Source organism: Oryctolagus cuniculus, chromosome 2 (assembly GCF_051225735.1).
Source record: "Oryctolagus cuniculus isolate XC-2025 breed Fujian yellow rabbit chromosome 2, ASM5122573v1, whole genome shotgun sequence".
Lineage (NCBI taxonomy): Eukaryota > Metazoa > Chordata > Mammalia > Lagomorpha > Leporidae > Oryctolagus > Oryctolagus cuniculus.
In genome coordinates this window covers 23,355,121-23,366,893 of record NC_142868.1, presented here as the reverse complement: position 1 = coordinate 23,366,893, position 11,773 = coordinate 23,355,121, and the positions used below count along the sequence as shown (strand labels likewise).

At 38.9% G+C, this 11,773-nt stretch overlaps 1 pseudogene; it reads left to right on the top strand.

Annotated features, from left to right (window-relative positions):
* The first annotated feature begins 6,170 nt into the window (after positions 1 to 6,170).
* LOC149127706 (serine/arginine-rich splicing factor 1 pseudogene) lies at positions 6,171 to 8,739 on the top strand (annotated as a pseudogene).
* Positions 8,740 to 11,773: the final 3,034 nt, after the last annotated feature.

Sequence of the window (11,773 nt, the reverse complement as noted above, 5' to 3'; positions counted from 1 at the left end):
CAAATACAATAACAATATAAAATATTAAACCAAAACAATAATATGGAATGATTAATATGTACCAAAATATCCAAATATCACTAAGGTCCTGTCATAGAAATTCACTGATTAGTCTATTAGTGATATATCAGGTCCTTAAGGAAACACGTGTCTATAAAAATACTTAGAATGTTCTGATTCCAAGCCTGATAGAGTAGTAAAAACTACATTTGCCCTGGAGCTTTAAACAAAGAGAAAACTGGGCAAAGCTGAAACACACAAACTTAGAGGTACTGACTGGCAGAGCACAGATCTGCTCCCTGAAAGGTGAAAGAAAGGTGGTTACTGAGCATACTAATTCCAGTAATGACGCTTGCTTATGCCCTGGATACATATTCCCTGATGTACAAAGAAGGAGAATTCAAGTAAACCATGGGATTATCATTGGATTAAGGAGAGACAGATACCTGATCTTGGGGAGCAAAATACTAGAGAGGAAGACAATGAACAGAAACCTTAGAGAAGTACAGATGATACCCTCTCTAGTCTTTAGGGAAGACTCTGAAAAAGTAACACTTTAGACAAAAATCCGATGAGAAAATAGGGCTACTGGTTGCAGAGGGAAGGGTGGTTGCCAGAGTGAGTTTTGTGGGTTCTTTTCCCCAGTTCAATATAGAAATTAAAAGCCAGGAAACAATTTGTAAAGAAGCAGAAAGTTTTATTTGACTTACAAGCTACAGAAAAGCATCTGATCCCAGAAGAGACCAGGTAGAGTGCCCAAATGGGACATACGCTTTGAGTAACTGCCCCGGACGTTTAAGGCATTACTATCTGTTCATTGGGTCATTCTGTAGGGGTATCCATTGGACAGGGGTTTCACATATGCTATGTTGATTGGCTGGGGGCACATGAAGATAGCTGGAATCTCCTGGAGACAACCTGATTCTCCTTAGGAGCTCAGCCCCCTCCTCTTCTAGCTCTGGATGGAAAACTGCAACTAACTTGAAGATGTGATTTAGAACTTCAAGGTCTCACATGCAGCACAAGGAACTGAAGTGGGGGAGATGCTCGCAGTTCTGGGAAAAAGTTTTCCAGCCTGCATGTGAAGGACATTCTACCTACCCCAGGCCCACTGGACGGCCTCTAATAGTAGCACTCATATGTCCAAATAAAGAACATTTAAAACTTAAGGACTAATAAGGGTGACAATCTAATACAGAAATAAATTTGGAATATTTGAGGTTAAAAAATACAAAAAAAAAAAAAAAGAAAGGACTAAGAGTCAAAGGAAGCACATAAACAAGTCTAGTACCTGCTAATACTAACTGATAGAATAAATAAAGGGGATAGTGATCCAACATGGGAAGCAAGATACTCAGCAGACTCATAGAATGCGGATGTCCTAAACAGCACTCTGGCCTCAGAATCAGTGCTAAAGGCATTCCGATCTGGCTGAAAAGCCCATGAGAGTATTTCAGGCATGGAAAGCCAAGACACTCTGGCAAAAAAAAAAAAAAAAAAAAAAAAAAAAAAAACAAAAAAACAAAACACACCTAAATGAAAGATCTCTGTGAGTGAGATCCCAGTGGAAAGATGGAAAGAACAGGTCTTCAAAGAAGGAGATACCTTTCTCTGAAGGGAGGAGAGAACCTCCACTTTGACTATGACCTTGTCTAAACAAGATAAGAGTTGGTGAACTCAAAAGGCTTCCATAGCCTTGGAAACTCATGACTGGTGCATAGGGAGATTACTGATGCCATAAACAGGAGTGTCAATTTGTAAAGTCAACAACAGGAGTCACTGTGCACTTACTCCTCATGTAGGATCTCTGTCCTTAATGTGCTGTACATTGAGACTTAATGCTATAATGAGTACTCAAACAGTATATTTCGCTTTGTGTTTCTATGGGGGTGCAAACTGTTGAAATCTTTACTTAATGTATACTAAACTGATCCTCTGTTAAAAAAAAAAAAAAAAAAAAAAAAGAAGAAGAAGAAGAAATTATCAATTCCCAACTTGACTCTCACTGGGATTAAACATGACAATAGGTCTGATCTGATTTCATTATCATTTAAAAAAAATCATCGATTATTTTTCACTTTATGTTTGTGTGGGAGCAAACTGTTGAAATCTTTACTTAATGTATGCTAAACTGATCTTCTGTATATAAAGAGAATCGAAAATGAATCCTCATGTGAATGGAAGGGGAGAGGGAGTGGGAAAGGGGAGGGATACGGGTGGGAGAGACGATATGGGGGGGAAGCCATTGTAATCCATAAGCCGTACTTTGGAAATTTATATTCATTAAATAAAAGTTAAAAAAAAATTTTAATAAAAAAATACAAAAGCATAATTAGTAAAGGAAACATTGCAAAGAGATGAACCAAATCAGCAGAGTACAGATGTGGCAGGACTTCCCAGGATTTTCAATTACATTGTTAACATCTCAATAAATCATGAAAGAGCTGAACATCATCCAACTTGTACCTGGGAATAATCAGACTGGCTGCTTGGTAGTAGAGGTGTGGTAGAACATTGTGAAAGAAGTTAAGAGTGTTCCGTCATCCTAGTGAGATCTGATGAGGGTTAGGATTTGAGTTGTTGAGAAATTTATGAAAATTAATCATTTTCAAAATATATTTTAGCAATACAGTCAAAAGTTTTACTGAAAGATTAACTGTGGTGTGTAAAGAAAAGATAGAAATTAAAGATCATTCTTAGATTTTTGACATATAAATGAACAATTTTGTTAACTTACAAGAAGATAAGAACACTTTTTAGAGAAATAGGATGTGTCTGTATTAACAAGAACAAAGCAGAAGATCTCTAAATTAAAGTGGAAAAGTGGGATAGATCAGTACATAATTGATAATCAAATGCATAGATAAGGAGGGCATCCCATGGAAAAAGAATAGAGTGAAAACAGAAGTGTGTCAGAATAAGATCCTGGGGTACTCCAGTATCCTTAAAAGTGAGAAGTCTATAATTAAGATTGATAAGAAGGGCCAGCACTGTGGTGCAGCAGGTTAACGCCCTGGCAGGCGTCCCACATGGGCACCAGTTCTAGTCCCAGCATCTCCACTTCCAATCCAGCTCTCTGCTATGGCCTGGGATAGCAGCAGAAGATGGCCTAAGTCCTTGGGCCCCTGCAGCCACTTGGGAGACCCGGCAGAAGCCCCTGGCTCCTGGCTCCTGGCTTCAGATCAGTGTAGCTCTGGCCATTGCAGCCATCTGGGGAGTGAACCAGCGGATGGCAGACTCTCTCTCTCTCTCTCTCTCTCTCTTTCTCGCTCTTTGCCTCTGCTTCACTCTATGTGTAACTCTGCCTTTCAAATAAATAAATAAATCTTTAAAAAAAAGATTGATAAGAGTAGAGAGTAAGATTAGGGAGGATTTTTAAAGTATCATTTTCCTGAGACAAAGAATATTATGCATTAAAAAGAAAGAGGATCTACTCTATCATGCTATAGTTACTGAAAGGTAAGATACAAGGAAAACAAAATTAATCCCTGGGACCTACACTGTGACATAGTGGGCTAAGCCTCTGCCTGAAGCACTGTAATCCCCTTTAAGCGCGGGTTCCTGTCCTGGTTGCTCCTTTTCTGATCCAGCTCTCTGCTATGACCTAGGAAAACAGTAGAAGATGGCCCAACTTCTTGCGTCCCTGCACCCATGTGGGAGACCTGGAAGAAGCTCCTGGCTCCTGGTTTCGGATCAGCCAAGCTCTGGTCATTAGGGCCATTTGGGGAGTTAACCAGCGGATGGAAGACCTTTCTCTGTCTCTCCCTCTCTCTGTCTGTAACTCTACCTTTCAAATCAATAAATGAAATCTTAAAAAAATCACTGATTCTGATAACCTTAATTCACATCAATACAGCACAGTTATAGAGTCAAATATGCACATAGAGTAAGAATAAAGAAGCATCAAAATGATCATGCAGAAAAAAGTGAATGAGCTCAGACTATTTGAAACACAAAATAGGTGCAAAATATTAGATAATCTTATGTTAGTTACATTTTCTATTAATCTGCTTAATATTGTTTTAATTTACAACTATAAAACCAAATATTATTTATTTGGAAAGAATATTCTAGTTACACTAACTTTCTAGCATTTACTTTTGGGGCACTCTGTAGTATATTTAGTTTTGGATATCAGACATTGCACTCTGTTGTACTTCAATGCAGACCAGAAAAATCAGGCAGTTTTTGGATGGAATATGAAAATCAAAGAACTCTATTTTTAATTTTTTTCTTTATTATTTGCCAGTGGGTGGATAAAATTAATACGTATTTATAGATTGATTGGGTTGATCACTTCACTGGCTAAAACATAATTAAAATTACAAAGAAAGTTAACTAGAAATATTGACAATGCACAAAATTCTTGGTGAATGAAAGATATAGTTAGTAATCTGGAGATGATAAACAGATGATGTCTAAAAAGGAGTTTTTGTTTGTTTGTTTGTTTTGCTATGATGGTCTAATGCTTAGACACAGAATGGTGGTTCAGGTAGAAAAAGCAAAATATTCTCAGAGCTAAAAATAAAAAAAGAATTGGAGCATCAAAATGCTCGGTGCATCATTTCCCTGGATTCAGTCGATATTTGTAATAGGCAAAAGAGTGAGAAGGAAGACAACAAGTGATGGTGAAAAATGATAGGGTGCCTCAGATGTGACAGCAACAAAGAGGAATTAATGAAAAAGTTTGATTGCGTACATTTCATAATAACTGAGGTTTTGAAAGAAAAAGTACTTGAATTTGAACTGAGGACCATGTGTATATCAACCTTGCATGACTGGAAATGAGAAAAGAACGGCCTGCATTTAAGAGGTCTTGAGAAGGAATCAGTGTTCATAGCAGACAGCCGAGGTTCATTGGGAACAGGATGATAAAAGGAAGATTCAGAAAGAAGCATCTTATATATAGAGAAGAGCATAATTCAAGGTTGGAACATTTATTTAGGGCTATATACTTAGCAAGTTTCTCAAAATGGGCAGGTACCATTGCACACAGAGTTAAGCTCGCACTGGGGACACCTGCATCTCTTATAGGACCATGGACTGGAGTCCTGGTTAATCTGCTTCTTATCCAGCTCCTTGTCAATGCACCTGGGAAGCAGTGAATGATAGCTCAAGAACCTGGATTACTGCTACCCGTGTTGAAGACCTGGATGAAGCTGCTGGTCATAGACATCAACCTGGCCTAGCACTGGCTTTTGTAGCCATGCGTGGAGTAAACCAACAGATGCAATATCTCTCTGTCTGTCTCTGCCTCCTTCTCTGTTACTCCATCTTTCAAATAAATGCATAAGTAAAAAAAAATCTAAAAAGTGTGCTGTTATAAAACAGGTTGGTAATTACTACAATTCTCATATAACTTTAACCAGTGTGAATTTTAAATTCTATGTATGATACATGAAACTACAGTATGCAGTAACCAACCAAGCCATCATATCAGAAAATTGATGTATTCGTTGTGGAAAACTGGTGTTGTGACTATTAAATATTAAATATGCCCATTTCCAAGCTGACATTCAAGTCTGCCCTCAGGAGTCCACAAATTTTTATCAGGTTACTCTATAACTTTTTCATCTGCTCAAAATGAATGTTGTTTTTTAGCTTCCCAAAGTCTTCTCTTCCTGTCATTTATTAAGCATTCTGTAGTCAGAATTCCAGACCTTAAATTCTGTCAGGATGGCTCTCACTAAGATCAATGCAAACAACTTCATTGATATCATCCAGTCTGTAGGTTTTCACAATCTAATCTGAAGAATGTCTGCACAATAACGTCTCAAAATCCCTTTGTGGACAAAGAATCTTCAATTTCATCCATGGATTCCAAGAGAACACTTAATATAAGTAAACTATATAATATTTTTCCTTTTCTATTATCTTTCTCATCTTAGAAAACTTTTATTTAAGGAATACAAACTTCATGCATTTCATAAATACAACATTAGGAGTACAGTGATTCTTCCCACCATGCCCACCATCCCATCCACTCTCACATCTCTTCCTCCTCCCTCTCCTATTCCCATTATTTTTTATTAAATCTATTTTCAGTTAACTTTATACACATATGGTTAACTTTATAGTAAGTAAAGGGTTCAACAAGTTGTATGATAAAAACTGTTCCTCAATAATTAAGACATGGGTTGTTCAAAATCATTGCATTTCGGCTTTTTACCATGGCCCTGTTGGGAGGTGGTGTGATTTGTGGCCCAGCGGGGAACGACAACTGTCCTATCTATGTGGGTAACTTACCTCCAGACATCCAATCCAAGCACAGTGAGGATGTGTTTTACAAATACAGCGCCATCCGCGACATCGACTTCAAGAATCGCCATGGGGGAGAGCTTGTCGTGAGCGCCTGCTATCACGCAGCTCGACACGGACTAAAAGCAACATGTCAGAGCGCAGAGAAGAAAAGAACACAAGGACACAAGACTGTCTTTCCAATGAGAGATTTTATAGCTTACACACCAGGTTTTTTTTGTTTTTTTTTTTTTTTTTATATATCACACTACTCATCAGCAAGCTCACTGAGGGCAATACACTTATCAGTATCAATATACTTATCAATACTATTTAATACACTTATCAATAAACTTAACACAACTATTTAATCATGACTTAACTACTTAACTTAGCTACTTAGCTTAACGTAACTACTTAGCTTAACATAACTACTTTTCTTCTACTTAACTTACTTACTATAATAACACTTAACTATTAGAGTCACACTATTTCCTTAATGACTAGAGGACTACTGGAATCAATACCATTAATATCAATATCAATAATACTACTTGAATTTATTCATTAATCCACAGGTCACAGTGTTAGAGTAATTTTGAGAGCTATCTAATTATAATAGTATATGTACATCTGGCCGGCGCCGTGGCTCAATAGGCTAATCCTCCACCTTGCGGCGCCGGCACACCGGGTTCTAGTCCCGGTTGGGGCGCCGGATTCTGTCCCGGTTGCCCCTCTTCCAGGCCAGCTCTCTGCTATGGCCAGGGAGTGCAGTGGAGGATGGCCCAGGTGCTTGGGCCCTGCACCCCATGGGAGACCAGGAAAAGCACCTGGATCCTGGCTCCTGCCATCGGATCAGCGCGGTGCGCCGGCTGCAGCGGCGGCCATTGGAGGGTGAACCAACGGCAAAGGAAGACCTTTCTCTCTGTCTCTCTCTCTCACTGTCCACTCTGCCTGTCAAAAAAATAAAAAAAAATAAAAAAATTTAAAAAAAAATAGTATATGTACATCAAGGTCTCCAGCATTATTTGCAGATACCTTGCATAGGGTCAAAACATAGGGCCAAAGCATAGTTATATTATATTACACATGACTAACATTATTTGTAAAAACTGTGTTTTCATGGCTATGTCAAGGTCACAAAAATGAGTGTCAGTGTTCAAGATCTAGAGCTCCATATCTTGGCAGAGATGAATCTCAGATCAGTCACTTACAGGCAGGAAGTTGTGGAGAGGCTGTCACTCTGGGCAGTAGGCTCAATGTTCCCAGGTGGGTGGCAAGGCGGTGAGAAGTTGGAGAGGTCCCCTGCTGAGAGGCCTGGTCTGGCTTTGTGGTCAGGTCTGACAGCAAGCTGATAAGGGGTCCAGGCAAGGCAAGGCAGTGAGGCAACATCTCAGCTGGAGCTTTGACCCTGTAATCACCTTTTGTTGCTTAGCAAGGGGGCTAGTGAGCTGGCTATTTAGCTCCAAGTGCAAGGAAATCCCAGGGTTCACACACAACGGCCCATGATTCCCGAGAGGATGGAGAGTGGTGCAAGGGCTCCCCTTTTTATCCTCATTTTCTGGCAGTCCTCCAGGTTGCCATCCTCCAACTTGTTGTCCAATCAATTCTGTTTCCTCCTTGCTTGCAGTTGAACAGTCTAGTCAATACTGTTCCCGCCTCACTTATGTTTGAACAGTCCAGTCAGCGTGGGTAGGAGGGTATTGTTCATAGCACACTGTTATCTGACTGACTCCTTGGTGTGATTAGGAGCGTCTCCCTCACAGCTGTTAGGCATTGCCTCAGATCCTGACTTATTATGAATAACTCCACTTTATTTTTATTTTGTGGCTAGTGGTAACTTCTTAACTCAATGTTTTACTGTGCAGTTTCCACAGTTCACCTCCTTTTCAGGTAAGCAGTGATCCGTGACTCTTTTTGAGATTCCTGTGGGATTCCCCACACCGCCCTTGGTCTTCATTGAGTTTGAGGACCTGTGAGATGTGGAAGATGCCGTGTAGGGTCGCGACAGCTAGGATTACAATGGATATCATCTGTTGGTGCTACTGGTCCAGATGGCGGCAGGGGTGGGTGTGGGGGTGGTGGAGCGCCCCATCCAGGGGGTGTGAAAACAGAGTGGCTGTCTCTGGACTGCCTCCCAGTGGAAGCTGGCAGGATTTAAAGGATCACATGCATGAGGCAGGTGATGTATGTCATGCTGATGTTTACCCAGATGGCACTGGTATCGTGCAATTTGTTCCGAAAGAGGATATGACCTATCCAGTTCGAAAACTGGATAACACTAAGTTTAGATCTCATGAGGGAGAATCTGCCTACATCCAGGTTAAAGTTGATGGGCCCAGAAGTTCAAGTTATAGAAGATCTCGATCTCAAAGCCCTAGTCATAGCAGAAGCCGTAGTAGAAGCAACAGCAGGAGTCGCAATTACTCCCCAAGGAGAAGTAGAGGATCACCATGCTATTGTCCCCGTCATAGCAGATCTCACTCCTGGACATTAAGATGATTGGTGACACTTTTTGTAGAACCCATGTTTTATACAGTTTTCCTTTCCTCAGTACAATCTTTTCATTTTTTAATTCAAACTGTTTTGTTCATAGTGGGCTAACATGTTGAATCACATTCTTGTGTAATATCTTTTTGCTCCTAACATCTGTATTCCCCTCATGTCTTTGATAAATTGGATTTTAAGTGATGTCATAGACACGATGGTTTGAATTTAGTTAATTCTCCATGCTCTTCAGACTGTGATATCATGTATATGTCTATTCTGCTCTGGTTTGTGTGAACTGGGATGTTAAAGGGTGTTTTGGTTATCTTACCTGGGGAAGTTCTTACGTTTATCTTGCTTTTCATGTGTCTTTCTAAAGATATATATGAAGAGATGGATTAAGAATGCTTTGGATTAAGGATTATGGAGCACATTTCAATCATTTTAGGATTGTCAAAAGGAGGATTGAGGAGGATAGGATCAATTATGGAGGCAATGGTATGACTCCAAGTGCTATTGTCACAGATGAAATTGGCAGTATTGACATTATACTAAAAAACAAGGGTTAAAAATTAGTATATCTACCTTAAAATACTTTTAAACTGCTTCTTATGCAATTATCTTTAGCTACAATTCCTTTCCTCTTTAAACCTTGCAAATGTGGCAAAATTACCTTCCCCATTTGTAACAACTTGCTCCCTTCCCCCCCTTTTTATTTTAATAGGGACTAATGTGGGAAGAACCAGCTAATGTGTCACAGTGCTTAGTTGGCAACTGTTATTTGTGACCTGCTGTTGATATACATGTGGGTACAGGGTGTCGTTAATTCCAATGAGATAGAGTATAATATCAATACTGCTAAATCTGCATGTCCTCTGTGTGACTGCTAGAGCATTGCTATTTCATTTTTTAAAGACAAAATGAAAGCAGAATATAGAATTCAATATATTGGTGTAGATAATCTAGTTGGGAGTACTTTTAAGCCTCACCTTCCCCTTTAATATTCATAATTGACTCATGTTTGAAACACTTTAATTTACAAATTGCATTGCAGATGGGGGCATTAGATTTAGTTTAGACTTAGATGGGTTGCAATACCAGTAAATTTTCAACTACATAACTCTTTTTGCAACCACAAAACCTGTAATGTGCTGTAAAGTAACAAGTGTTGGCATTATCATTTGAACTGTAAATATAAAATGCTTCTTCCAATTAGTCTCTATGATGGTTAAGTTTCTAAAATTTATCTGAACACCATTCAGAAACTTGTCTTGGGGAATTTGATAGTTATTGATATACATATGTTAAACTGATGACAGACATAACCCTTCATTCCCCAGAGACCTTTTTTAATTACAGTATCTAACATTTCACCTCCTCTTTTTTGGTTTTGCTGGTTATAAAAGTTTGGATTGAAGAAGGCTCATTGGATCCCAATCCTTGGAGCTGGATCACTGGATTCAAATCATAATGTGGATAGGATAGGGAGGATGGATTACAAGGATTCGTGGAGCTGGATCAGATTATCAGGAATATAGGATTGGATTCCTGCCCCAACCAACCCGCATTCTTGTGGATTTTTTTATTCAACTTAATTGGCTACTCCGAAGATTTGTTCCTATTTTTGATGATTGGAGCCCTTAAGATGCACGATGGAATTGTGTTTTGCATTTTTTGCTAAAAGGAGCAAAGCAAGGACCTAGAGATAATACGCTGGAGCAATCTCCTTGGAAGGATTCAGAGCAAGTAGATGGTAAACATTTACAGGGGAAAAGGGTGGGGGTTTGTTTAAAATAGCAATCAGTAAGTCACTTCTAAATTTAAAGAAAACAAAATTGGAGTTGAAGAATAAATAGGTTTCCAATTGGCTAGTGCCATTTTTCTTTGCAATTCAAATTGTTAATTTCACTTCTATAGATTATCTTTTAGGTGCTCTGTTAGTTATCACAGATCAGGGAGAACATATGGTATGTGTCCTTTTGGGATTGGCTTATTTCACTAAGTATGATGTTGTCAGTTTCATCCATTGTGTTGCAAAAGACAGGATTTCATTTTTTTTTCTTTTTCCACTCTGTAGTATTCCAGTAGTGTACAGTCTTTATTCAGTCTTCAGTTGACTGGCATTTGGGTTGATTCTGTATCTTAGCTATTGTGCATTGAGCTGCAATAAACATGGGGGTACAGATAACTGTTTCATATGCTGATTTTGTTTCCTTTGGGTAAATACCCAGGAGTGGCATGGCTGGTCACATGTTAGGTAGAAATTCAGATTTCTGAGATAGCTCAATACTGTCTTCCACAGTGGTTACACTAATTTACATTCCCACCAACAATAGATTAGGGCACTTTTTTTTTGCCATATCTTCACCAGAATTTGTTGTTTATTGATTTCTGTATGAAAGCCATTCTAATGGGGTGAGGTGAAAACTCACTGTGGTCTTGATTTGCATTTCCCTGATGGCTAGTGATCCTGAGCATTTTTTCATGTGTCTGTTGGCCATTTGGATTTCCTCTTGAAAAATGCCTGTTTCAGTCCCTTGCCAATTTCTTAACTGGATTGTTTGTTTTGTTGTTGTTTCTTGAGTTTCTTGACCTTTTTAAATATTTAGATTATTAATCCTTTATCAGTCGCATAGCTTGCATATACTTTCTTCCATTCTGTTGGTCGCTTCTTCTCTTTGCTGAGTGTTTCTTTTGCAATACAGAAGCTTCTCAATTTGATGTAATCTCATTTGTCAAATTTGGAATTGATTGCCTGTGCCTCTGGGGTCTTTTTCAAGAACTCTGTGCCTATGCATTGTCCTGCAGTGTTTCTCTGATGTTCTCTAATAATTTGAAAGTATCAGTTTGTAGATTTAAGTCTGCTATCAGTTTTGAGTGGATTTTTGTGTAGGGTGTAAAGTAGGGTTCTTGCTTCATACTTCTGCATGTGGAAATCCAGTTTTCCTGGCAGCACCATTTGTTAAAGAGACATTCTTTGACCCAGGGATTGATTTTAACTCCTTTTGTCAAAGTTGCTTAAAGATACATGTGTTGATTTCTGGTGATT